The following is a 27927-nucleotide window of genomic DNA, read 5'->3' on the forward strand; positions in this document are numbered from 1 at the left end:
TTAACCTATCTATGTTTTTCTACGGAGTGTGTGTTTTTAGTTCTACGTTGCTATCTACGTTTCTTTACGTTAATTTGTATGAATAGAATTTGGACATTTTTCAAACACGGTGTTTTCATTTATACCTCTTAAAATCTTTCGGACTCTCTTCTAACTGCTGTACGACTACAGGGGGCTCAAACTCATACATCTCATTTTTTACATATTCCGAAAGATAAAAATTGAGGGGTGTAACGCCTGGGGACCTAGCTGGAAATTTTATTTTGCCACTGTTTGACTTCTCTTTATTATTAATTACTTGTCTAATTAATTTTAAATTTCGCGAATATTCTGTACAGGTCACCCGTCTTGCTAGGACTATATCACAATACTGATTTGTTACGAGCAATTACAGCTTTAAAGATCGACAGTCGGTGATTCTGTGCTTCAAAGAGATATTCAGATACGTTTGTTAGATTAATATGTAAGTGTAAATGAATGATGTTATAAGTCGATTATCTAAAAATTATTTATAGCATTTAACTTTGTTATTATTAGTATTTTGCGGTTTGTGATTAATCTACCGTACATGCCACTCGATATAATAAATCCACACCTTTCTTGTAGTCTACATTGAGTCGTTTGATAAAGATTCTTAATGGTCCAAACATGGTGATTTTTCATGTTAAACGTCCTGTAGATGCTGCAATATATATCATCTGTCTAAATAAAATTTTTCCTGAAATTGCGTATTTTCTGTTAATGGTTAAAAACCAATTGAAAAATTCGAAACGCCTCAAATAGTCTGCTTCTCATAATTCCTGAATAATAGTTAACTTATAAAGACGATGTACATACTATACACAGGGTAATTCAAATTCGCTGCTCACCATTGAGATCTCGAAAACTAAAAGATACGAGGTTGTTTAAATTGGGGTAAGTTGTGCATTTTCAAGCTTTGTTAAATGCCATTTTATAATTTGGAAAATTCTGATTACTTCCGAAGATAACAGAGAAAAAAATCGAAATTTCCATAAATGGCTTTTTTATGTTATTTGAATAGATTTTTTTAAATTAATTCCACTTCATCATGGACACTTACTTTTTTAGAAAATGGCCACCTTAGGTTTTAAATACAACATTTCGAAATTTGGGAACCATCATCAACTTCATTTTTTTAAATACGGACCTGAATTTTTTATAGCATTTTTGGAAATCCTTTGGTTTTCTGAAATAAATGATGTGTTACTCTTGTGGTAAAAACAAACGTAATAGTACCAAATAATTTTTAGTAAATAAAATAATGAAAGACCACTCAGACATAAGTGTTACTACGGAAACAACAAAGCCTCCATAAGACGTTAGTTTTGAAGTGTTAAAGTTTATTAAATAGTTTTGTAACACTTACAAAACTATTAACAGTGTACTGAATTTGAAAAAACATATTATGGATTACAAAAATGAAAAATATCGTGACATGTTGCGACTTTATTTCATACACCATAGAAATTCTGTGCGTGTCAGTAAAGCATATCTTCAAGAATATCCTGAAAAACAGCAGCTGCATTATCCGCATTTTTGTCGGTTGGAATAAAATCTGATAGAATATGGTGCATTTAGTTTGTTGTTTTTATATTAACACTTATATATGTCTGAGTAGTGTTTTAGTATTTTATTAATGAAAAATGTATTTTGTACTATTATGTTTGTTTTTACTACAAGTGTCACACATGATTTAATTCGGAAAATCAAAGACTTTCCAAAAATACAATAAACATTTTAGATTTGTGCTTAAAAAAATGAAATTGATGATAGTTTCCAAATTCCGAAACGTATTTAAAATTTAATGACGCCATCTTCTAAAGCAGCAAAAGTGCCCATGAGAAAGTGAAATTCATTTTAAAAAATCTATTTAAATAACTTAAAAAAAATAAAAGCCATTTGTGAAAATGTTGTTTTTTTTTCAATTATCTTCAGAAGTAATCGGAATTTTCCAAATTCAAAACGACATTTGACAGGGCTCGAAAATGCGCAATTTAAGCGAATTTTGCCCCAATTTAAGCGATCTCGTATCTTTTATGGTTTTCGAGATCTCCATAATGAGTAGCGAATTTGATTTACCTTGTGTATTTTTTTTTTAATGAGGACTCTTTGAATTATCGTTCTTTGTATCACTAATCACTCTCATTGACATCGTTGAGTTTGCATTCAATTGTTCTTTAATCTTATTATTACTGACCTGAAGTTTTGATAATGCTTGGGCCGTGGTTCTTCAAAACATTCATAATTGGTTCAGGTTTATTACAAGCTTTTCGAATAATCTTGTACTGGGTTGTGGCCTTTTAGGATAAAGTTGCAAATAATTCGCAGAGGCAAGATTTTCATTCCTGTTACATTTAATACAACGTTAAACAATATCAAATATTTCGTTACTGGTATGTTACAGGGCCATTTTTACATCATTTAGCAGTAATTGAGAAAAATTAAAACTAAATCTGACAGATATATAATTATGTTATTATTAATTATTGGTAACAGCAGTAATTTTGTAATGCAAATGCAGCCGAGGGACAATTTAAAAAATTTTAATTGTCATTTTCTGACATAAACCTATATATTTCTTTAGGGTGTAATACTTCATTAGAAAAGAAAAAAGTGCTCTCCAAAACGCCATAACTAATAATTAAATACGTAGGTGGAGAACTCACAAAAAGCTGCTCTGATAATGTTTTTACAAACTTAAAGAATATTTTTAATTCAGGAATTTATAGTACTTTTTGGAAAATAAGAACTTTTAGTTTTTTGAAAATAACTCAAAAATAAAAAAATCGTTTTCAAGACGCCATGGAACTGATCATTAAATTCTTTTCAACTTTTCTTATTTCACCATACTTTTATAGTTCTCAAGATACCCATATAAGTATATCTATAAATATAATTTGGGCCATACTGTATAAAAAGCACTTGCAAACTGGAAGTTTTCAGGTAAACGTTTTATATGCGTTTTTTTCCTATCATTTACATCCCGTGTTTAGCCCTTTAAGTACCAAATTTGAAATAAGATCAAGACACCAGAGCTACCCCATATGAAGCCGTGTTATTAAATTAACTATGGCACAGAAAACCGGGTCGGACAGAACACAGATATTTCTTTGAAGAACGGAAAGCTGCTGCATCTTTCAACGCCAATGATTTTTAGGGTAAGTGTATTTTCGGAGCACTGAAGTAAAGTGAGGATAATAAAAAGACAGGAATATGCTGGACGCATTTTAAATGCAAGCATTAAAAAAGATAAATATAATTTGTATATATAATTTGAAAAACTTTCGTTTAAGGCATTAAAAATAAGGACGTAAACAATACAATTTTCAGCTAGGAATCGGCAACAAGAAAAAAATCAGGGACTCAGAATCATACTCGAACAGGTAAAGAAAGGTAAAACGTCAAGGAAAATCCTTGCTTAAGTATGGCTCAAAAACTGTAAAATTAGTTAACAGGGCCGTTCCTAGATCTTTTGCCACCTGTATGCAAATAATAAACATTAAGCTTCCAAATGCTAGATTTTCCGCATAAATTGAAAAATCATAGGGACTACGAACCTAAATCGCACACATTACTTTACTCACAAACAATGTCAAATAATTAAATCTAAATGGTAAATCTAAAAAACTATACGAGAAAAAAGTGCGGGTTAATCAAAATTTGCTAATATGTTCCTCTAAATTGAAATAATTGTCAAATCTAATCCCAAATGATTTTTTATTAATTTATTTATTTTCATTTCGAGTACTCCTTTCTTCATTTACCATTCTGCCCTCATTTATTACCAGTCATCATTTCCAGATCCATAGAAATGATGCAATCAGATCCGAGTATTGGCCAATTTCTCTATTTCCATTGAAATATCTTCTTTGTAAAGTTAGCAGAATATGGTTATGGTGGCCGTAATTCATTCGTCACATGTCGATTGATGTAATAGTCTGTAGGACGTCTCTGTTTTAGTACTTGTCGGTTAGTAGGTATTTGTGGACCTCGGACCTCGACCTGGCTGTTTCTATATTTGACCTCATTTGTGCGGTGAGCAAAATTTTCCCCTGTTAGGAGCGGTTGAACTGGTTAGTTTAGGTTAGGTTGTACAGGTGAGGCTCTGGGAAACTAAGTTGGCCACTGATTTAAATTTTTAATGAAAGCTCATAGTTTCAACTTTTTTACCGAAACCGGTTAAAAAATCAAACTAAAACAAGGCGTATCCTTTTCAGTCAAAAATTTGAAACTTCATAGAAATTCCGAGAAGCGAAGAGCTTACATTCTCGAATATTAAAACCTCATAATACTTAATTTTATATGAGAAGCAGCATTGCAGCTAAAAAAGTGAAAACGCCAGGAAAAAGCCTTCGTTTCTCACTTAAAATTCGTGGGAACTATGGAAAACGCATATACGTACCTAATGGCGAATTCGAGCAACCCGCACAAGTGGGCACTGAGTGGGGCAATACTTTTGACAACTAACATTTTAGACGGATGCAGATATCATTCGCCCACCATTTCGCAAATATCTCTTACGGTCCTGAAAGCGTGCTAGGGCGAGAGCTGAATTGGCCAATCATTTACCATTTATGGGAAAATGAAGGTCGTGCCAAGAAGGAAAAATAAGTTAATAAAATTAAGTTTTTCTTGAAATGAAATTCGATTTTAGGTTACTAAATTAAAAAAAATTTCTGTTAGTTCTGAGAAAGCAATTACGTATGCCATTTGTTTTCAGAAATATTGGAAGATCATAATTTTTAGTCTTATAAATCAATTTGAAAAAAATCAGACGCATTTTTGGAGTTCACGATTTTCATTCAAATTGAAAAACCAATGATATATTATATTTTGAACGTTGTAATGATTTTCTGGAATTTCAAAAACATGTATTTGAAAATAGTAAAAGCAGGGGAGTACAAAATACAATTTTAAATTAAACAATAATCAGCGACAGCAACGAAAATCAAATAAAATATATAAATTTGAAAAATTGCCGAATTCTAAAGACTCTGAATCGCCAATGATTTAGTGGATAATAAATATTGCATGAGTTTTCTATAATTAGAAATATTGCATTTAATTATAGCAAAAAACAATGGCATACCTGAATTTTGAGATAGTGACTAGTAGCAAAAGAAGAATAAATATGAGACCTAATTTTGGAACCTAAAACCTTGTGACACGCCAAAGATTACCTAGTCTTAGTTCTGCTACTGATGATATTTCTAAAATGTCACAATATTTCGCTATAGCTTAAAACTTCTAGAAAACCCTAAAGCCTTTAAAGTTTTGTTTCACCTCGAGTAGGTACGGTTCGCCACATGAGTGTGGCACTATGATATCTGTTGAGAAGGGACAAATCAAAGAATCAAAGTGCGCTTTTGATGTGGCTCCGCTACACCAAAAACAGCAATTCCAACACTTTTTGCTTATGTTAGAACTGTGACAATTCGGTCACTTCCATTGATGACTTTCTAAACGCACTCTTTTAGTAGCATTAGACTTGTAGTATCATATTTGGGGCTATATCTAGTTTTTGCGATACAAAATAATTTACCGTTATCACATATACAGGGTGTCCCAGATAAGGATGAACAGCATGGGGATCTTGGAAACGGTAATAGATACAAAATGGTTTAAATTGGGAAAAAGTTGGGCAATTTAAAGCAAATTAATAATCTGTTTTTATATCGACGAAATTCCGAATGGTTACGAAGATATCCGGAAAAAAACGAATTTGGCGGTTTTCGTTTTTTGCAAATAACTCTTATACGGTTATAGTTAGAGGAATAAAAGTTTTACATTATTAAAGCACTTTTTTGAGAACTGTTTAGCAGTGTTGCCAGTTTTCTTGTTACATCCTTACTTTCGGAGAAAAATGAGTAAACTTTTGATTTTCATATGGGCGTGATATCAATTATTTATATTTTCAAAATCGTCATAAAATTCCCTTTTCAGCCATGCATTACATTTAATATTTTTCTCAGAAACTCTATGAGTTATAGCCATTAAAGCATTTTTTGATAAGCATACCTATGCCTGGAAAATAATGGTGGTTTATTTGAACATTTGTTATAATTTGAGATTTTGATTCGATCCAAGTTTAGCCGCATTGTTGTTATTAAATACATAATTTGAAACAATTATTTTTTTAATTTTAGGGTGATACCAGTAATATATTTATACTTTTAAATAATGTTGACGTTTCCACAGCATTCATTTATTTAATGTGCACCATTACTATAAGTCAAAATCATGGCCTACTTATCAAAAAATGCTTTAATGGCTATAACTCATAGAGTTTCTGAGAAAAATATTAAATGTAATGCATGGCTGAAAAGGGAATTTTATGACGATTTTGAAAATATAAATAATTGATATCACGCCCATATGAAAATCAAAAGTTTACTCATTTTTCTCCGAAAGTAAGGATGTAACAAGAAAACTGGCAACACTGCTAAACAGTTCTCAAAAAAGTGCTTTAATAATGTAAAACTTTTATTCCTCTAACTATAACCGTATAAGAGTTATTTGCAAAAAACGAAAACCGCCAAATTCGTTTTTTTCCGGATATCTTCGTAACCATTCGGAATTTCGTCGATATAAAAACAGATTATTAATTTGCTTTAAATTGCCTAACTTTTTCCCAATTTAAACCATTTTGTATCTATTACCGTTTCCGAGATCCCCATGCTGTTCATCCTTATCTGGGACACCCTGTATATCGTTTACCCTGTATATGAATTAGATACGCATACGTATGTAAATTCGTTTATAACGGTGTTTGTCGGATTTTCCATATTTGTTTGTTTGCTTTATTTAAACTAAGATAAAATGACAAATGGTTCAAGCTAGCTTGTTTGTTAGTTTTTTTATCTTGACATCGTCAGGGCCACGAATTGCTTTTTGTTTACCTGTAGGTACGTGCTTATCTTTTAAAATAGAATACAACATAATTATTTAATCCGAGCTTTAGCAACGTAATACTGATATAGCAAATAAATTGTTTATTGTAGTCCTGACGGTTTTAGATTCGAAACAATGATACTGTGAAGCTGGAATAACCCTATGAAGAGCAGCGTTTAAGTTCTCTTGATTAGCCTCATTAATCGAGAACTGCCATGATAACGTAATGGTTCTATATCACTAAATTCACATCTAGAAACAGCTTCGAATACCATAAGTATTCTTTTTTAAAAAGACTTTAGACTAGGGGTGTGGAGTGTACAGTAAATTACCTATAAAATATTTTCAGTACCTCAAGAAAATGGAAAAAGGTCCTGGAATGAAAACGACTTAAATTCTCCATAAAAGACGGTAGTAAATATGGTGTATAAGTACAGTGAGCGCGTAAACGTTGGAACAAATTTAAGAAAATTTGTACCGAGCAAGGAAAAAAAATCCTCGGACATGTCAGACATATTTGTTAAATGCACAAATTTTGGCAAATAGACACGTTTTGCAATGTCATTGTTTTCACAGATATGAGGTCACCTCCTCTTTTTTAAATGGCAACTCCAATTAATAAATATTAAGACGTTTTAATTAAATAATAAATTATAAATTGTGTATTATACTGTCGTCATGTAGGTAAAAAATTTTGGCATGTAGGCTATAACCTGTTATTATTCCGTGCTATATGCAGATAAAATGATTTTTTAAGAACACGTGACGTAGTATTTGCGACAATAATGTCGTAATGAAACACATGTCAGAAATTGCGCATTTAAAAATTATGATTTTCGTCTTCATTCCATACAGATTTGATCAAATTTGTTCCAACCTTTAGGCCCTTACTGTTTAAACATTTTGGGGCAAATACCCTTGAGGACCTTCGTTGTTTGTCGTTACGCACAACCAAATACCACTTTAGAGTCGTTAAAGTTAGCTTTAAGTTCGCCCAGTTGTCATACATATTCTTAGCAAACTAGAACCAAAGTTTCCACTTCTCAACCCACTTTCGACCCCTACAACTGTTTTGTACCTATTATGTCCCAGTGCTTCTCTGTTTCAATGGTTTCTTGGCTCTGTTTGCACTCTATTAAACTTTTGTACTCTTGCAAGTTAATGCGGAAGAAAACTTTCCTTTGGAAGCGATCTTAATTAAACGTCACCTGATGGTAGGCATTTTACGAAATTGTGTATGTTGAAACCCTAAACTACATTACAATCTTATTTGTCGTTGTAAATTCGGGTAATATCGACGAAACTAGTAGGGAAATGCCCCGGAAAGTCTCTACGGGCTCAACCCTGTGGCGTATAATACACATATATTCGCTAAATTGTACCTGTAAAACATCGAACCCCTTAAACTGATATTGTAAAAGTAAAACTTCCTTCTTGCTATATTACAAGACAATTAGTCGAGGCCTAAGGGAACAATCAGGAGGAATTTCAGGTCTCAACTTTGACTGGAATATCTTTGGAGCGAAGGGTTTAAGAACGGTTGTATATTGCTCTTGAAATTACTTTTCGTTACGCCCCTTTCATGCTTATAAATACTAAGTTGTACTCGGATATGTTGTTGCTAATAACTAATTATTTTCCCATATAATGGAAGCATTTAGTATTGTTTTGTTTGTTTTAGATAACTTAAAGGCCATCGTCATTAGCGAATTGTTATGTTTATCTAAGGTTAATTTTTAGTAAATAAACTGATACGGCGTGTCGTTATAACAGATTGCAGTCTGAAGCCTAAGTGAGTACCTTATACGCTATGACTATTTTTTAAAATTCAAATCCTCGATGATTTTGTTGTTTTTGTCGACCAACTCGAAACAAGTAAATGTTTTACGACCATTGTTTAAAACGAATTATACTAAAATTAATCAGTATTTGCATTGTTTTCAATGGCCGATTGATTTTACATGATAAATAATATACAATCCTGTTTACAGTATTAGCCAGAAAATAAACGAACGTTCCCATAGTTATGAAAATTTATTATTTAACATATAAATAATAATTTTGCGCTCTTGCGGAATTAGGGATTCGAATAAACTTTTTGCTCCAATTAATTATGCCTTAGGCAAATAGATCGGTTTGAATTGATAATAATTAATATTAATGCATCCCTCTCGCTCATACTTATAAATTCCTTCAAAATCGTTTCTTACCACCTAAAGCAGCGATGAAATAAAATACCTGGTAGCAATTTAAAAAAGCCCTAATATCCGGCTTTTTAAAGAGCCCTTTATAAGCAACTTTTTTCTAAATAGGGTTTTAACACAGACGATTGAACTGACAGTAATATCGCAGATTCGAAGGGGGGAATGGGCCCTTAAACTCACATACAGCCCTTGTAATAATTTTGCACCTTTGAGGCTCATATCGAGGATATAATCGCGCCCTTTTTCCCCAATCGAAACCATTTAATATGAATACTGATTTACGGAGAGGCCAAATCGATATATCGATTTTGCTTCTGCACCGGTCTTATTACATATTATGTATAACTAGGTCCCACTTTCTTGGCTGTGCATATTTTTGGGAAGAGAGCGCGAACTTCCTCGATTAAAAAGAGGTCGTAAAGTTCTTAATCCCCTTCAGAGACGTCACTGATAGAAACAAGAAAACAAGCCCAAGTCCCCCAGGGTGTAAGAACGATTAGAATCGCCCAGACCCTAATGAAGTAACGGTTGCCGAAACTTTCCGCCACATTTTAATGTTCTTTCGCGTTTTTATAATGACACGCTTCGTCGGCGGTTGTCTCGTGTTCCAACTTTTCTTATAAAATAAAAGCCAATTGCCTAACCACCAATTCGCGATACCTCCTTCCAGAACTCCCAAGATTAGAACGATCCAGACCTTTGTTTCCATTAAGTTTATTAAGTAAGTTCGGAAATTCCTGTTTAACCTGCACAACCAACCTGAAATTAATTTAAGTACCGAACTTACCGCTAGTCTACCTATGATATCTGTTTTAGATTTTGAGACGATATTGATAGAGAGAAAACAAGACGCAAAAATTTTCGAGAAAGTATGTCCCAAATTCGACTCTCAATGTGGGAATTTCGAAAAGCATTAAAGATATAGAGTCGATTAAATGAAGACAAACTTGTGCCTTTATAAGAGGAACATTTTGTTTTTTTAACATTTATCTAAAAAATCCAATTACTTTCGGAGATAGAGCAGAGGTTTCGTATTAAATGACGGTTTTTTTTAATGAAAACTTTCAAAGTTATATGTCTACATATATGTGCTTTTTTTAGTACTTCTGGTTTTTATATTCACGCGACTCATAAGAATGATCAAAAATAATTTTTTTTTAATAATTAAAAAAATTATTGCAATTTTTTCTTTAATTTTGAAAATTTTACCACATATGAGTAAAAGCTCCTAATTTTTAGTGCAACTAGTGTTAACTAATGACGTGTAAAGTGACCGCAGTTTTTTAAATTTATAGAGTTTTCTTTTTAATTTATAAATATTTATGACTCATTTTAATTAAGAATGTATAAATAAACATTAGTATAATTACTACTTTCCTGTAAAAAGAATCCCTTGGGACTTGTTATTAATTTTATTTCATAGTGTGGTTAGGGACACTTTAAAAATTAAATTTGCTTTGGCTACCGGTGTCTTTCAATTGCATTTAATGCCAAACTTACTTTGCTGGCGAATATTGGAAGTTGTGCTATTTATCAGTTTTTCCTCCCGTACTTCTTTTGGCATTTTGACTAAAGGCAAAGAAAGCCTTTAACGTTAATTAGATTTTCATTTATCTTAATAAATTCCAATTATCCTAATAAGAAGCTTTTGGGTATAGAGATAATTATAATGAGATCTAGTTGTGCAGGGACCATCAAGACCGACATTAATAAAGAATGGTCAAAAGTTGATTTTTTAGTTCCAATTTTGGCCACCAACATGGTCAAATATAGGGTGAAATTATTTATGACTGCTACAATGATCACCATTATTTATTACACAGTAAAAAGTAAACGCTTGAATTAAATATGTATGTATCATATTGAGCATTCTTTAGTTCTCACATCAGCAAGATGATAATAATTCATTATTAATTCATTCATATAACTCAAGAAATTAAATTTTATAGAATGCACAAATTTTGGCGTGTAATGAGTTGATATATTTAGTCTAAAAAATTTAGAAAAAGAAATTGAAAATGTGACATAAAGTAATAATGAGAATCATCTTCCAGTCCCAAAAATAAAAATTTCCCATTTTTGAGTTATGTCAATATTGAAGCATGTGAGCGATATTTTCTAGAATTGAGAAAGTCAATTTCGTCGTTGTAGCTTTGCGTACATTTCTATTAAGTAAATATGGTATTGAAATAGTTTCAACTTGCATGAAGTAATTCTTTTATTGACTTGAGAATGCCAAATTCTCATATTGAGTAAATACTCACATTTACGATAAGAAAACACTTAAAATAAAGAAGCATTATTTCAATCAATCTGTTACTTCAAATTACTTTCGATTCGTCCTAGAATCCCAATTTAAATACATTTACTTAGTGTAAACTAACAAAATTACTTTCTTTGCTTTTATATTAATTTTGAATTAAAAATATAAATGTGTAAATAATATATTATATTTACCCTACGAACACACAAAGCAATTTAAAAAAATGACACATCAAAGCAATAAACCTGAACTAACCTGAACAAAAATCTTTAGAATCTGATAAAGTTTATCTAACAGACCTTTACAAAATTTAGTTTATAACTGAAATGTATTCACCCACATCGCGTCATTATTTCTATTTTTACATGATTATACACATTGGTACATAACATTCAAAAGATTTACATAGGGAAAAATTATTATATTAAAAGAAGGGAGCACTGGCCAAAGTAAGATAGTGGCCATTAGGTAGTTTTGCCATATTTGAATCAAACCGAAAATTGAATTTTTTTTTTTTTAGCTTAAGTTGGCGAGATGAATACAATTGGAGATCCTTTTTTTTTGGACAACATAATATTACCAAATTTTCCAAAATGCGATATTTTGGTTTTTCAATACCTTTTTCAATTTTTTTGCTAGTACGGACCTGACTATTTTTTTCACATTATTCTAGCCATTGTTAATTAAAAAAATCTTGAAAAATATTTTTCGTCATAAGCAGTAATACTTATTTAAATACATATTTACTTGCTTACCTTTCTGGACTTTCCTAATATTATTTTTCCCAATTTTAATAGTAAACTAATAAAGAATCTGTCTCATTCGAATATTAACTTTGGGTTCAAAATGTTTGTTTTTAATAAAGGCAAAAAATTGAATGTCAACATTAAAATTATATTTTGTTATTTTTTTTTATTTATTGAGAGAAATTTACCATAATAGATTGTAACAAGACTGCATTAACATCCTATACATGGCAAATTCGAACGCTATTTTTTTGAAAACGATAAGAATTAAGTGTGGCTTAAATTATTGAGAATTTGACGAACTATCTGAAAATAAGCAAATACTCAGGGTGTTCTAATTTCAATAAAGAAATTGATCTCATTTACGGTAAAATCAAAAACGGAATTTCAAGCGTCCATAAGCACAATTTGTGGGTAACAAGTTATTATTTTCAATCCTGAAATTTTAATATTCTTCCCCTTTTTATTCCACAGTAATGACTTGACTAGTAATTTCTGTGTTACCCGGTTTATTACCTATCGGCTTTTCTATTTTTCCAATCTTTTAACGTCGATTTCTCGAAATACGAAATAATTTCTGCAATTTTTAAACTTGGTCTGTGATAGGGTTATAAAAAATAATAATTTAGTGATAAAAATACGTTTTACTATGTTCTCATAAGCTACGGTATTCGTTTTGAGTTCAATGAAATATTGAAGTTTTGGTTATAAACGTTATTATTAAAGTGAATAATGATATATTTTCCTATCAAAAATCTTGTGATGTAATTTATCGGAAAACTGCACCTTCATTCTGCATCCAAAATAACGTGATCTTTCAAATAACGCTATGTCATATCTGCGACAATAATTACATCATAAAATATATTTGTAAGAAATTGCACAATTTAAGTTGTTTGTGTCTCAGCAACTTTTTCTTTTGTTTGATAAAGATTTTTATTGTGTTCTATCCAACATTTATATCCTCACCGTAAATTTAATAGAAACGGTGCTATTTTTTATAAAATAAAATCGTTAAGTTTTCAAAAACAATTATAACAAAGCGGCGGATCTGCGAGTGAGACAATATCGAGGGTTTAATAAAAATAAATGAAAAGGATATAACAATGAAAATGAAGCACAATAAAAACGAATTATGCCTCTGCAACTTCGGGAATTGTTTTTTAAACCGCGTTATTTAGAAGAATATTGGCGGGAATCCACTAAAACTGCCGAGATTCCGACTGGGGAGGATGGAGGGCAATAAATGAAATAAGCATCCCTGTCACTTAAAGATAATATTATAACGAAGTTTTGCATTTTCATTGTTGTTGGATAAACGCTGAATTGTGATTAATTTCACTGTAAATTTTACAAATTACCTCCAATATATCCCAAAATTTCTTCAGATGTAGGACCAATTTTTCTTTCAATCTCATTCACATCTATAAAAAAACCCTTCGAAAACCCACAAGTCGACACTTAATCAAATCAGAGGGCTGTCAAGATGATTTGGCAAAAGACACCTCCACGAAGTCAGACGTAAAATAAACTTTTTAAAATTCTTCCCCAATGTAAGTTTGGTTAGGCTAATTTACTCGGACGATGTCCCTTCCATGGGCAGAAAGGGAAAATGTCGGGCCTTGTCATAACACATGAATGCTTCTCATCAGCATCGGCTTGTTTGTCAACTTTTTGATTTACACCGGCAAATCTAGTTGAAACCAGTGGCGAAGGGACGCTAATATTCACACTAAGATTCGAACCTTGAAGGATCGCAATTATCGTAAATGTTAGTGTTTGTGCGATAAAATAGACCGGGTTGCCGTAAGTACCTACTAGATTATTAAGTTTGGTGCGGAGAAATAGAGGACGCCACTGGAGGAGAATATTTACCTAAAAATTCGGTTTTCTGGCTAGACCAGGTTCTGATTCCTTTCGTCAATAATATTCAACCCGAAAATCTAGGTGTAGGAGCAAAATCGATTCTTCGCCGAGTTCATCCATCCAAGCAAACGTCACTCTGTCCGAATGTAACGACTACTCACAACACGTGACGTGTTCTTTAAACCACACAAACACTGGCATTAGTACTCATTAGAACATGCGAGAGCGAATAAACTTGAACGACGTATAATGAAATGGTTGTCCACAACTGTATTGTATTTCCTTACATCATACATACTGCTAGGTAGGTACCGCATGTTTGTTATATAGAGATGGGGTAAATAAATCAATACCCCACTATATTTGTACTAAGCAAGAAGACCGTCAGTGTAGGGCAGGAGGGTTGAATGCATGCATGTTGTTTACTGCCGAAGAAAACAAACAAAAAATATTGTGTACTGAGCAGTCATAAGGGTCTATCACGGCCCTACGTCCCTTATATCTGCTCCATGCCCCTTGCAACCCTTAATTAGGCCTGTATGTCGAGAATAGTGGATTTAGTGAATTCGTTACGTGCTTCCCCCAGTTTCGTATTTTAATTGTTATCGATTTGTACCATTTCACAATGCATGGTCAGTTAAAAGTTACTTTTATAGGGAAATTTGTAAGGGCAAAATTATGTTACATTAAAAGGACTTTTTTACAACGTATAAAGCCGCTTATCAATTAATCCGTTATTGCTTGAAAGTCTTGGACATTTTCCTCTTTTACGTTAAAACGTGGTTGTAAATAAAATAGCATACACACCACGGTAGAAAATAATATTTGTCCTTATTTGTTCTTTATGCCTTTGTTGGTTTGTACAAAACGCTGTTAAAGTGTGTAGGAACTTCAACAGATGTCGGAATGGACAGACCGAAGCGCTAATGCGCACGGCAAAAGCGTTAAAAAGATCACCCTGTACAATGCATACCTGAATTTCATTAACACTCCATCCTCTACCATTTTCGAAGGCACAATTTTGAGGGTTGAACTTGAAATTAGCCAGAGTACATGAAATTGCTGATTCACAGCTCACTTAATCTTCGGTAGAAAAGTAAACGAAATTAAGTTTGCCGAGTTGTGGATTCTGTCTCATGAAAACAGCATAAGTTAAAAATTTGGAAATTTGGAAATTTTTGATGCGTTGTTTTTTGGATTAATCAACTGATATGGATCCTAAGGGAACTTTGGTACCTTAGTTTAGATCCTAAGGCCCTAAAATGCAATTTGCGAAATATCATTGAAAGGCGCTTTCAAAATCGCGAATATAGGAATTAAAGTAACCTCATATATCAAAAACTAAAATAGATATTACAATTCGGTGCGACTTTATAGAGCTTATCGGGATGGTCATCTTGAGCTATTGGTAAAAGCAATTGCTCTACGGGTTAAAGTGGTAAAAATAAAAAAAACAAGATCTGTCCCTGCTTTGGAAATTTTCAGAAGTACCGTAGAACGATCAGCGGCAGTTTTACATAAAACTCTATTTTTAAGGTTAGTCGCATACACGCTTGGTCTGGAGATTTGTCTATGACTTCGTCGGTCGTGAAAAGGAATCCAGTCATTGGAGACCCAATTGATAACTGTTTTTACCAGGTTGAAGTGATTCCTAAGGGAGTCCTGATCTAGATTTGAGCCTGAAGGGGCGCTGTGTGGCCGGTGTGGGGTTTAGATCTGCAGAGACTGGATCGAGGCTTTGACAGCGACTGATTATATCCAGCCTGCAGAAGAATTTCCCATCATATCCGCCAGTGTGACCAAAATGCTCTGGAGTAATTTTTAACAATAGGTACGTAATAAACTATGGCGACGTCAAAACAAACTACGGGTACGTATAAAATAATACTCTAATAATTTCTTATGTAATAATAATTTAGGGGCACGGAAAATACAGACTACATAAAAATAAACTATGAGCACGTAAAATATCAACTGGTAGCACGTAAAAAATGAACTATGAGTAGGTGATAAATAGCTATGCGCAAGTAGAAGTAAGCTACGCGCACGTAAAAAGTTATGTAAGAGCATGTAAAACATACATTACGGACTTATTTAAGATTTCCATAATTGACCGCTCGACGGATTTAGGACTTAAAGCCAAACTAGCCCTAAGTCGTGTGTAGTTAAAAAAAATATTTGATTGATGAACAACTACATTGAAAAAAATATTGTGGTGAAAATTTAAAAATTTAGTTTGAAGAACATTAATTTTTAGGCACTTTCAAAATTACGACAATACGAATCTAAGTGATGCTCTATTTCAGAAAATAAAAGTGACATTATAACCTGCCTTTTTAACCGTATAGAGCTAATTATAGACAATTAATTTGGGTTATAGCTAAAAGCAATTGTGCTGCCAGCTTCCGCGGTGTCGGTCAAAATTTGAAAAGTGGAAAAGATAGGTAAATGCATATGCGTTTACTAAAATTTTTGAGGTGTTGTTTTATGAATTTAATTGACAGATGTGGATCTGATATTAAACCTAGATACCTTAATTGAGGTTCTGATGAAATCCTAAAGCTGCAATCTGATAAATTTTCATTTGGAGGCACACATATTTAAAAAACTAAAGGAGATATTACAATACGGTAGTTACTTTATGAGTACCCGAGATATTGGCGCTTGTAATGTGAAAAATGTAAAGTAGAAGGTGTCTCATTCTCCTTGAATATTTTTAGAAAAATTTCAAATCTTTTGACGTGCTTTATTTTGGGGTCTGATTCTGATTTGGCTCTCAAATCTCAAAATTATCAAAGTCTTCAGTAAATATTTTGATATCATAGGGATTTAATATATATTTGGATACTGATTCGTTCGATTTTTTTCCCTTTTTACTTTTCTCGCTTATTATAGGAAGGCGTACAGTCTATCCAGCTTGAGGACATACGTCCCAAGTAATTTGGAGGAATGGAAGTGACACAAAGCGTTAATAAAACCCAGAACACCCCTTTTCTAGACTAATAAAAATTCTTTAAATATCTAATTATCATTACAGGACTTTTCACTTTCATTGGGGGTTTAATTTTAAATGACACTTGGGGTTAATCGACTGCCTTGCCCCTTTTAAATTTCATCAGTTTGGACCGTCAAACTTTTAAGCTTTCAGTAGTGGTGTTATTTTTGTATTTTTTATGCTAAATTTGAATATTGCCCATGACATTCTACTTAGAGATTATGGATTAATTAATTTTTTATTTTCCAATGTCCTCCAGAAAATCTGTTGTTAATCCACATATTATGCAACAAACACAACTTATTAATAATAACGCTATAAAAGTTATCTACAGACCACTTCAATTAGTCTGGCCTTATATGCGTATATTTTCAGATAAAGCCATCAGTAATTATTTATTGTGGCAAAGAGTTTTACATATATTTTTTCGTCTTTTACACCAACCCCTCTGCAGGGCCATTGCGACTGAAAATAAAACATATAAAACCGTTTCCAAACTATAAAAGCCAACATAATCTGTGCGATGGAATCCCGAAAAGAAATGGGATGGAATAAATGTCCCCATATATTAAGAAACATAAATACAAAACAGAAATATCCCGATCAAAATTTGACATTTATGGGGGAATTAGAGTTGTGATATCGCCCTGAGAATTATTTATTTCATGTATACAAGGTGGCTCAAATTGGGCCTTTATATATTGGTATTTTAAGGACTGTAAGAATTATAAAAATTGGTAAATAGGAAGTTTAAAGGATTTTAATAGTCATTTCGGTACGATTTTGTAAATGGTTTGAAGTTTTTTTGGCTATTGAGTTGAAATGCCAACAACTTGCGCTTTCAAAACACTACTGTACATTTCCAATTCAAAATATTTTTCAAATTTGTAAAAACATTGATAATTTTTGCTAGCTATCCACCGGTGCATTGAATTATCATCTACGATGTTTCGGTTCTAAACTACCATCATTCACTTTTTATTTTCCTATGGTCGCCTAATTGTTTAATTAACACAGTTGGGAAGGACTTTTTTCCTTTTCATTGGTGTGTTACCCACTCAATAAATATTTTGATATTATATGATATAACATCAAACTATATTTTTTTCTATGTTGGTCATGACCTCGGCGACCTTTGCTGTGCAAAACAATTACCATCCTCACAATAATTGAAAGTTTACAATAATTAACTAAATAATTAATTTCTTAAACAATTGCACGTAAAGTAATTAAGTAACTTAAAGTAAATTTTATTCAAAATTAAGTAATTGTAAGGAAGGCAAAAAAAAATTACTCAATAAATATGATAAAATTAATGCAGTTTTGACATTTTTCATAGGCTGTATTAGTTACTTTGTGAATGATGCTTCCAATTATGTTCCGTAAAACATATTGCACTCTCTCTTTTTACTATTGTGTAGTTGCAGGGGGCACAACCTCATACACGCCAAACGTCATAACTAATAATTTTAATGCATAGGTGGAGAGCTAGTAAAAATTTGCCCTAACTGTATTTTTACAGATTTAAAAAATATTTTGAATTTGCAAATTTGCAGTTCTTTTTTGAAAACGCCATTAAAAAAAAATTCAGAAACCAAAACGCTTAAAAATCGTGGTCAAAGCGACATCAAACTGGCTATTATTTTCCCTGAAAATTTTCTCACTTATTCATTTGTCAAGGCCGTTTAATTTTGAAGATAGCTACACATGTACGTCCAATTTGGGCCATATTGTATATAAGGTTCTGCGACACTGCAAAAATCTGTAATACTAAGAATGAAAACATTGTTCAAGAGACGACCTACCTATACACATTGTACAGAACCTATTTTTTTAAAAATTTTTTATATATACAGGATGGTCCAAAAAAATGAAAGGTGAAATGGTGTAATATTTTTGAATAGAATTGTCTTGTATTTTATGTATGTATCTTTATATTTATGAAAAAATTACTGAGTAGGTTTCGAATTATTGAAAGCCGACGCAGTATCGCAGGTCTCTGTATAAGTCACATCAATTTGTTAATGACATAATGTATCTAGTATCTCAGTCAATTACTATTCATTTGTATTGTTTTTGTATATAGTTACCACTCTAGCATCGAAATAAGACTTTGCATCTTATCATCTAACTACAATGCAACTCATGTAATTCAAATGCGCCCCGACTATTTAACCCTTTTCAAGCTCTTATAGTTGTCAAAATAGCCATACGTGTAGACTCAATTTGGGTCACACTGTATAGATTTATATGTAAAAGAACTGGGTCTGCTGAAACACACCCAAAACTATAATGGTATTTCACGTCCCGAAACTAAAGTTTGGCGATTTTTTAGGTTTCCCCGCCAGGGCGCTTATAAAGAGTTTTCTCTCAGTAAAATGTTTCCAAAGTTTTAAACGGTTTGTATTATAGAGTTTTTGTCGCCTCCTACTCTTGACTACATCAATTACAGCGAGCGCCTCGCTCAGTAAGGGCAAAAATTTATAGTTTTAGTTTCTTTACAGCCAGCCATGAGCGTTGTTTAAAATTCCATTAAAAACAAGAAATTTATAGCCATAGCAATACTGGGTAAATACGCCGTAAGATCGATGTACCGTGCTTACAAGCAGTCATAAAAATCAAAGGAGATGTCCCTATATATGACATAATAATCTTTTTTGACAGGCCACCGCTGCGGGACAAATTGTTCGCCGTTTGAGCTCTTAACTTTAGGGGAAATAATGTTAATAGAGCGCCACACACATATGTATGTGTACAACGCCTGGGGAACACAACAAAACAACCACCTGTTGGGGCATTATCCCCACACGGGACATTATTTCTATCAGATTGAGGAAACTTTATCATTTTTTGCCAGGCGTCCGATTTCCTGTATTCACAAATTCATTACAAGACTACTTTCAAAATTGCATAAAAATTTTAAAAGTATAATAATAATGAGTGCAGATAACTAGTAAATAATGAGTGAAAGAGAACTTATTAAAACTAGAGAAAAAGAGAAATCTTAAAAAGATATAAAGAAAATATATTTTATAGATTGTTACTAAATATCATAAGCCCTTAAATAGGGGTGGTCTGGACCGGACTGGCCCAATGGCAAAAATCATCTGCAAATGCACATATGTACAGGATAATCCAAAAATATTAGTACAAATGAGTATAGCGTGTTAGCACATAAAAAAATAAAGCCGTTCAGCAAAACTTGCTTTATGCAAAAATTGCTTGTTTTCATTTTACAGGCATTTTTAGCTTTTTTTAATTGTGTAAATTGGAAATAAATCTCACAGTGTTTGGTTGACAGATTTTAAATTGCTCCTAGGGGCGGTTGGATACAATAAATTCAATTATAATATCTGTTTCAAGCCAGGTAATACTTCACTTTAGGCGCCTTAACCAGGCACAAAGAATCGAACTAACCTTTTTATCAGCGCTGATAAGTTCCATGTTTTACAATTTATAATGCTCTGAATTTTTGTAAATCAAAAAGCGATTTAAAAAAAAATTCATATGCTTGACGGTTTAAAAAATATTTTCAATTAAATGTTGATTCGCTCTGCCTGCCAGGTAAAATGTTAATTTTTTTAAAAATTCTAGTTGAGTAAAAATTTATAGCTTATTATTATTTGAAGCAATAATGTTCAAAATATATTCGAAAACAATTTTTTGCACTGCCTATGAGCTTACCAGATGCTCCACTATAGCAAACGGAGGAAGTTCTACCTTCATTAAGATGTTATGAAAAATATAACTTTACGAAATTAATAGTTTTTGAAAGTAAGGTTTATCAACTAACATTTCCAAATTCACACAAACTCCGGAAGTACAGAATATGGGGAAAAGTGGTGAGATGTTCAGGAGCAGGTTATAAAATTTCAAATATTAAAAGAAATAGTGTTGACCGTGTACAAAATGTGAAAATAGACGAACAAATACAAAATTATTAATAATAAGCATCGAAATCAACATGAAACTGTCATCGACAACCAAAGTGAGAAAAGAGAACTTGTAATTCCCTAGATTAATATTATTCGTCTTAGCCCTCTTTTTCTGATCTTTCGGGTCCCTCTTGAGTAGTATCTCCTCCGTTTCCCGTTCTTTGCTATTATTTTAATATGGTCCATCTTTTACGCATTTCCCGGGAAAAAACCTCTCAACCATTTAATCTTTCTGCCCTTGTGACACCATATTTACATCTATTCATTAATAATCATTGATAAAAAGCAAAGAAAGAAATATTTGAAAACGCCTCAATAGAGTGGTTGTAGGGAAAAGGAAACGAAATTATCTTATTTGTGTTGTAATGCAAAGAGGATTCAGAATGGTCTGACAGTCTGAATTCTGACAATTGTCACTGTGATTATGTTGTCCGTTACTGTTTTTCTACCGCTTTCTCAGTCGTTTTATTTTTTACAATAAATGTATTATAGTATCGTTAGAATATTGCAATATGTATGCTGTTTTGTCCCGTAAGCTATAGTTTGATATATCATAAAAGCATACATTATAATCAAAAGGTGAAATTATAAAGGAAAAGTTTTAACCATAAAGCTGAATACAAAAAATTACATTGAAGCATGCATATAATACAATCCGAGCCATGGAAATTAAAAATTAGAAAGTAAGTGATGCCTCATTAAGAGTTTAAGACATGGACAGAAAATGGACATATTATCAAAAGAAGTAAAATCCACCGAGACAAAACGGATTAGTTGACAAAAAGGATGATGAAACAAACAAAAAAATATATTAGAGCCGGCATATGTACCTGTTGTGCCTACTTTGAGACAGTTTTGCTGTCCTTGTCTGCAGAAAATGATTACAGTCAAACAAATGGATGTCCACTTTTTATTGAAAAGCTAGGAAGTCAAATCTACATATTATTTGCCCTTCAATCAGTTAAATCCACATCAAGAACAATGAAATTGAATCACTTGAAAATGTTAAGAAATTGAGAGAATCTCCTGAAAATACCTTTTTCCTGGAAAACTAATTTCCATAAAAAATATCACGTGATAAAAAATACCACCCTGTCCTTAAATTGCATGTTGCAATTTTTTTGACAATTTTCATTGTTTCTTAGGTAAATTCCAGAACTAACATGAAACGAGTGAAAAATGTATAACAGGCGAACCTATTATTATGAAATTTTCTATTAGTGCTCGACTGTATGTTTGCTTTTATTTACGTAAGCACAAACATAAACTGATGCTTATATTTAGAACCAGTTTGTAAATATCCCATTTGTTTATTCAATCCATCTCTAGCATTAAGACGCTTTTACATACAAATAAAAATCAATAAGGAATAACTTTTAGTGGTTTGTTTATTGTCAAATAAATTATGCACTAAATGTGGTTAGTCAGTAGTGACACATGTATGCTAAATTGATTATCCTGAATCATTTAATCAGTTTCATAAATTAATTGTTAGATATTCATATTTAAAAATTTGATAAACTTTCCTCTCTTTTTCAAATTAAACAAAAAGTTTCAATATTGCTTAAATAGATTTTGAAGACAGGCAGGTGCTTCTATTCGAAATTGCAGAAAAATCTGTTGGAAGTCTTAAATGCTAATTTCCCTAGGAAATCGATTCTGTTGACCTTCGGTCTTTGGTAAACAAAATTCAGTGCTCTTTGTTGATCTTCACATGGTGTCAAAATAAAACAGAATTACCCTAAATAACTGAGCCCCAACCAAATATTTCACAATAAACCGATCAAGCTGATGACAGACACGGATGTATTACCCGAGTTTACGTGAAAATCGCGCTTTATGAAAACAACATTGCTCGTTTTGGGGTGGTCGCTTTAATACTGGCCAGTTACGCATCAATTAATTGACTGTTACGCTCTTTAATTGTGCAATTTTCAATTTAATTGTCCGAGATTTACCGTTTTATGTGAAATTGGTGACTCAACGAACAGTGTAAAACAGTGCTAATTCAGGTTTAAGGGCTGTTAGGTGGATAAAATTTATGTTTTTTAGAATTATCAAGGAACCGTAGAGCAAGAAAAACACTTTCGAAGATAAATAAATTTTCAAAATATTTTGTTTAAGTTAATGTAATCTAGGTCGTCCTAACTATCCTAAAAACTATGCCTTAAGTCAACTCGAGTTTGTAAAAATTTCTTAAAATTTCGCTGTAACATAGACTTAAAGGTTAATTTGGGTTTAAATAAGTTTCACCCATTATCAACACAAATTAGACAAAATTCCTCCAAATATCTCTGTGATCGCGCAATTTTGTCGAAATTGTTGAAAATTGTTTCCTTGAACAATCTAAAGTCAATTCTGATCGGCCTCCAAAGGCTTTTTTAACGCAAGTTAGCCAAAAATCCCGCAAATATCAATTTGAAAGCAGGATTTAGTCTAAAATTTCTCTTTTATTACGAATGTGATTTTGGATTTTTCGCCAAACGGAACCATTTTTTTGTATTTTTTTCCCACGTTATTAAATTTTTCTGTTTTTCACTTTTATCTCCATTTTGAATTGAGCGCTTTTTACAATGAATACAAAAATGTCACAATAAAACTTAATTTCAAAAATTACAAATCAACACGATTGATCGTTTGTTCACTGATTAACTTAAACTGAACACGTATTGAACGTGAGTACACATTTCCAGTCATACTGATCAGTCGATCTATATTTTCCGCCTTTATAATCAATGTATGAACATTCCTCTTCCTATACAAACTAAGGTCAATTTTGATTTTCAAAGATTTTTAAAAAAATCCTATGTATACAAGATGTCTCGAATTGCAGATACAATATCCAATCACGTATTAAATGTCAAACAATATGTATTTACTTTCTATGCAGTATATCTAATATAAAGATGTCTAAAACGCTCTATACGTCATTTTTAAAGTTCTAGGTTGGCTTCATAGTAAACTTCTTAGAAGTTTTTATTTTTAATCAAACAGAATTAACAGTGATTAAAATCAGATGACTTATTGCTGAAAGTTTAAAAACAAAAATAGGCTGAAGATGTGGAAATTCAATATTGAGCCCATAAATTTTTTTTCTGCGGAGTCTTTTGTATTTTTAATGATATGGAAAATCTCTCAACGAATTTTGTTTGCCCATTAATACGTAGGTATCTTTATAACATCCTATTTTTATCTGTTTGTGATGAGTAGTTTTTGAATTATTTATACCGTGTGCCCGTGTTACGAACACCACTATTGGAATTTCAGTTATATGAAGAGATACATAGCTGTTCCTGCAAAGTAATATATATTACAGAAAAAAAAGAGGGAACTACACTAACAGTACTCTTGGTAAAATAAGTGTACTTAATTAATTCTTCTTTCTAATAAAAACTAGACAATTTAACACTAAAGAAGACTAAGTTTTCAAATTGGTAGCGTTGCCAATAGGTTTCTAAATATTCCCTAAAAACTGAAATTTGTTATTTTTTCGTTTTTTGATCATAAATCCTATATGGTTCATTACAAAGGAATTTAACCAATACATGTAAGGATTTTTTTAATGTATTTTTTAACAACATTGTCAGTTTTCTTTTATTGCAGCAAGTTGTCTAGATATGAAGTGTAACTTTAGATATTCTTAATGCCGTTATATTCGATTTCTGCATTATTGACTTATCTACTTTTTTTTTCGCTGTCATAATACATGTAAAAGTTTGCTGAAACATGTCGTAGTTCATATTTAATTTTATATTTGTTAAAAAAAGATATTTCTTTTTTTGCAATATTGCGAAATCTAGTGAATTTCGACAGAACATCTTTTTAATGTAGAAAACTTCATAATTGCTTAATTCGATGTGAAATGTGTATATTTTTAAATAGATGAGGAAGCATGACCCAAGTTTTTAGAGTACTTCTCTAAAATCATTAATATCAGTTTTTGACCCCTAAAAATCCGACCTATAAAAAAAAGTAGTACTACTTCTGTATAAAAACTTAGGTCCATCCCGGTTGCAAAAGTCTCGAAAAAGCACCTCCAAATATCGACACCAGTTAGTTTACTGAATTTTACTTTAACAAAAAAAATAACAAACTGAACATCTCTTAGATATTTCCCCACATTCAAAGTTTTCCCAATTTTTAAATATATGTTATACGATTTCAGAAGAGTCAGACGATGATGCTATGCTGACCGATGGATAAAAAATTATGTCATAAAAAAGATGTCGTGATTGGTCTCTGATGGAAGAACCTTTGCCGTCGGACTAAAATCCACCGGTCTGAACAATTCGGCTTTCTCATTTCTCCCGAAAATCTTTAGCTGTAGTTTGTAATTTTCCTGTAATTGTAGGTAAGTATAATTGCTCGAGATAATAAACGAAAACGGTTTATTCCGTAAGCTGGGGACGGCACGCTTTCGTCCTTTTCCCCCATTAAAAGCTTTGTGGGATTCTTTCTTTGTCTGCGACGAAAATGGCAAAGTATGAATGAGAATTTAAAGGAAAGCGTTTATTATATATTATATTGTTAGTATCAGCGACTGTAATCTGTGTATACGTGAGTAAAGGAGTTTTTGGAACGTGCAAGAACTTTCTAAGAAATTTCCCCTTAGAGTGTGTGTGTTTAACGGACTTGAATTATTGGGAAGCGCAACTTCTGCTCCAAAGGAGAAGAGAAATTATTTTTCTGTATATTTCTCGTTTACATTGCGCCTTCTGTGCAAATAGTTAAGTTTTAGATAGTAGTTACACACACTTAAACCAACGATGGCAGCGTGATTTAAGGAAAAAGGGATGCTTCTTGTTTGCTCCATCTAATGCCTACTAAAAGCTTTTGTTTTTTCTTTTGTATGGACATGAATTTTAACTAGATCACAAATAATATGTACGTGTGAATATATACAAACGATTTGTGCCCTGCCATTAAATGTGTAATGTTTATTTACACATATTTTAGTGTTTATGCGAAAATATAGCGCCCGTGGCGAGCCAATTTATATTTAGTCAAAAACGTGGAAAACTGAATTAAAGAAGTTGTTTAGTTTTCAATGCATAGAGTGATAGCAATTTAGCATGCAATAGTTCTACAGGGTGTTCAAGATAAGGATCTCGTAAACGAAATTAAACACAAAGTTGGTTAAATGGAAAAAACTTGTGTATTCATAGGAGTACTTTTACGATGCAAACAGATCTACAAAATAATTTTTGGTTTTTCAATTATTTCGAAAAAACTGAAATTTTGGGATACTAAAATCACGTTTTTACAGTTTTCTGCGAAACTTTAATATGACGATCTTGGTTTCGTTCTGACTTTGGATTTGTTAAAAATCATCACCTTTTATTTTTAATTTGACCCTGGTAAGTTTTTGTCGATCCTTTTATCAACTACTTTTTATTACAAATTCATTAATGTATTACACCTAGAAATTTATGGAATTGTTTTTCTTTCCTTTAACATTATTTATATTTATCTGTCAAAGGTTCCTAGTATGTTTTTTAAATAAAAATAATAAAAATATAAAACATAGCAGAAATTACTAAGTGTCATAAAATTCGAAAAAAACTTACAAGTTCCGTATTTACAAGAAAAAAGTTGATGTCCATTCATTATAAACGAAATATCATAGAATGAAATGAAGACAATCAAATTCAAAATTATCACAAAGTGTGATGGAAAAGTAATTTTACTTTTCTTGTGTTCCTTACCACAATTGGAGAAAAAAAATAAAAAAGAAATTCGAAAACTTGTTTTTTTTCCATAATAACTCAAAAACCAAAAATTATTTTGTAAACTTGTTTGCATCGTAAAACTACTCATTTGAATGCGCAATTTTTCTCCCATTTGATCAAGTCCGTATCTATTACCAATTACGAAATCGCCATCTTAGACATCCTTATCTTGGACACACTGTACTTCGGAAAATGCTCCCGGACTATTCAATGTAATCGTTATGCGTTTTCGTATTCCGGAGGTTCGACTTCTGTTCTCATTTATTGCACACCAACAGAATGTAATCCTCAATACAATACGTTGCGTTTTACCCGACTAACCCTTCGTGGTTCGCTACCTTGTTCGTTAAAATTGCTTCGACTCCCGTCTTACGACCCCATAATGGCCTATTTGGCTCGTTTAAACCCCGAAAACGCTACTTTGTTCTTTCTCTAAATTTAATCTTTTGGTTGGCTCACAGATTGCGGTAGTTATACGGAGTTTAGAAATTGTCACTTGTTTTTCTCTGTGTGTGTGCCTTCAGGATTTAAGGATGGATAAATAAACAAAATTGATGGGGAGCTGGAACGTCCCTAAAAACAATGCAAAGTCCGAGGCCGGCGGCTTGAGAGTGGAATTAATTAAAATCGGATGAGCGGTACAAATGTGTGTAGACGAACGCCGATCGACGTTTCAGCTAAAAGTGCCTCGCGATCAATACAGAGTGTTTACTTTATTCCATCACTATAAGTACGCGATTGCCAACTTACAGGGTGAATATCCTTTTCATTTCCATTGAAATCCTGGTTAGATCCTTCGCTGCTCCGCAACATATCACAATCAGAATATTACGTCTCGTTCTTCACTCGCAATACCTTCATGCACGGAAAGTTCGCGCTCATGCACTCACTAACCCTTTTTAGATTATCGCCCCTCGTATCTATGACTCACTGTTTATGTGTTTACACCCTCATTTTCTTTTCTCCTATTTGTACTGTGTTATTTATTTCTGTTTGGACGCTCTAAATAGATTCCGGGTAACTAAGGGTTGAGGCTCTTTCAATGAAGGGAGGGAGAAAATTGTTGTTACCAACACTTTATATTGCGTGTGAAATATAAATACATTATCGGAGAAAAGTAAAGCAACTCTTATGGTAAAAAAAAAAAATAATTTACACATATGAAACTAATCATTTGTTGTTAAAGGTGATATAAAATTATTTTCAGATATAAAACAAGATTTTGTGCACATGTTTAACGTTTACAAAATTGTGACAGATCAGCTTTAGCATCATCG

The 27927-nt window shown here is 32.2% G+C and overlaps 1 protein-coding gene across 5 annotated transcripts in view; it reads right to left on the reverse strand.

Moving 5' to 3' along the window:
• The window catches only part of LOC136409723 (uncharacterized), a 159378-nt gene that overhangs the window by 111513 nt on the left and 19938 nt on the right, over positions 1-27927 (reverse strand). The window contains exon 1 of one of the 5 annotated variants that reach the window (XM_066391425.1): positions 14001-14019. The exons of the other annotated variants lie outside the window; for them this stretch is intronic. The gene's annotated coding sequence lies outside the window, so the exon portion shown is untranslated. Of the gene's footprint in view, positions 1-14000; positions 14020-27927 lie in introns of those variants that run through there. 5 annotated transcript variants of the gene reach the window in all.

The sequence above is a fragment of the Euwallacea similis genome, chromosome 6 (genome assembly GCF_039881205.1).
Source record: "Euwallacea similis isolate ESF13 chromosome 6, ESF131.1, whole genome shotgun sequence".
Lineage (NCBI taxonomy): Eukaryota > Metazoa > Arthropoda > Insecta > Coleoptera > Curculionidae > Euwallacea > Euwallacea similis.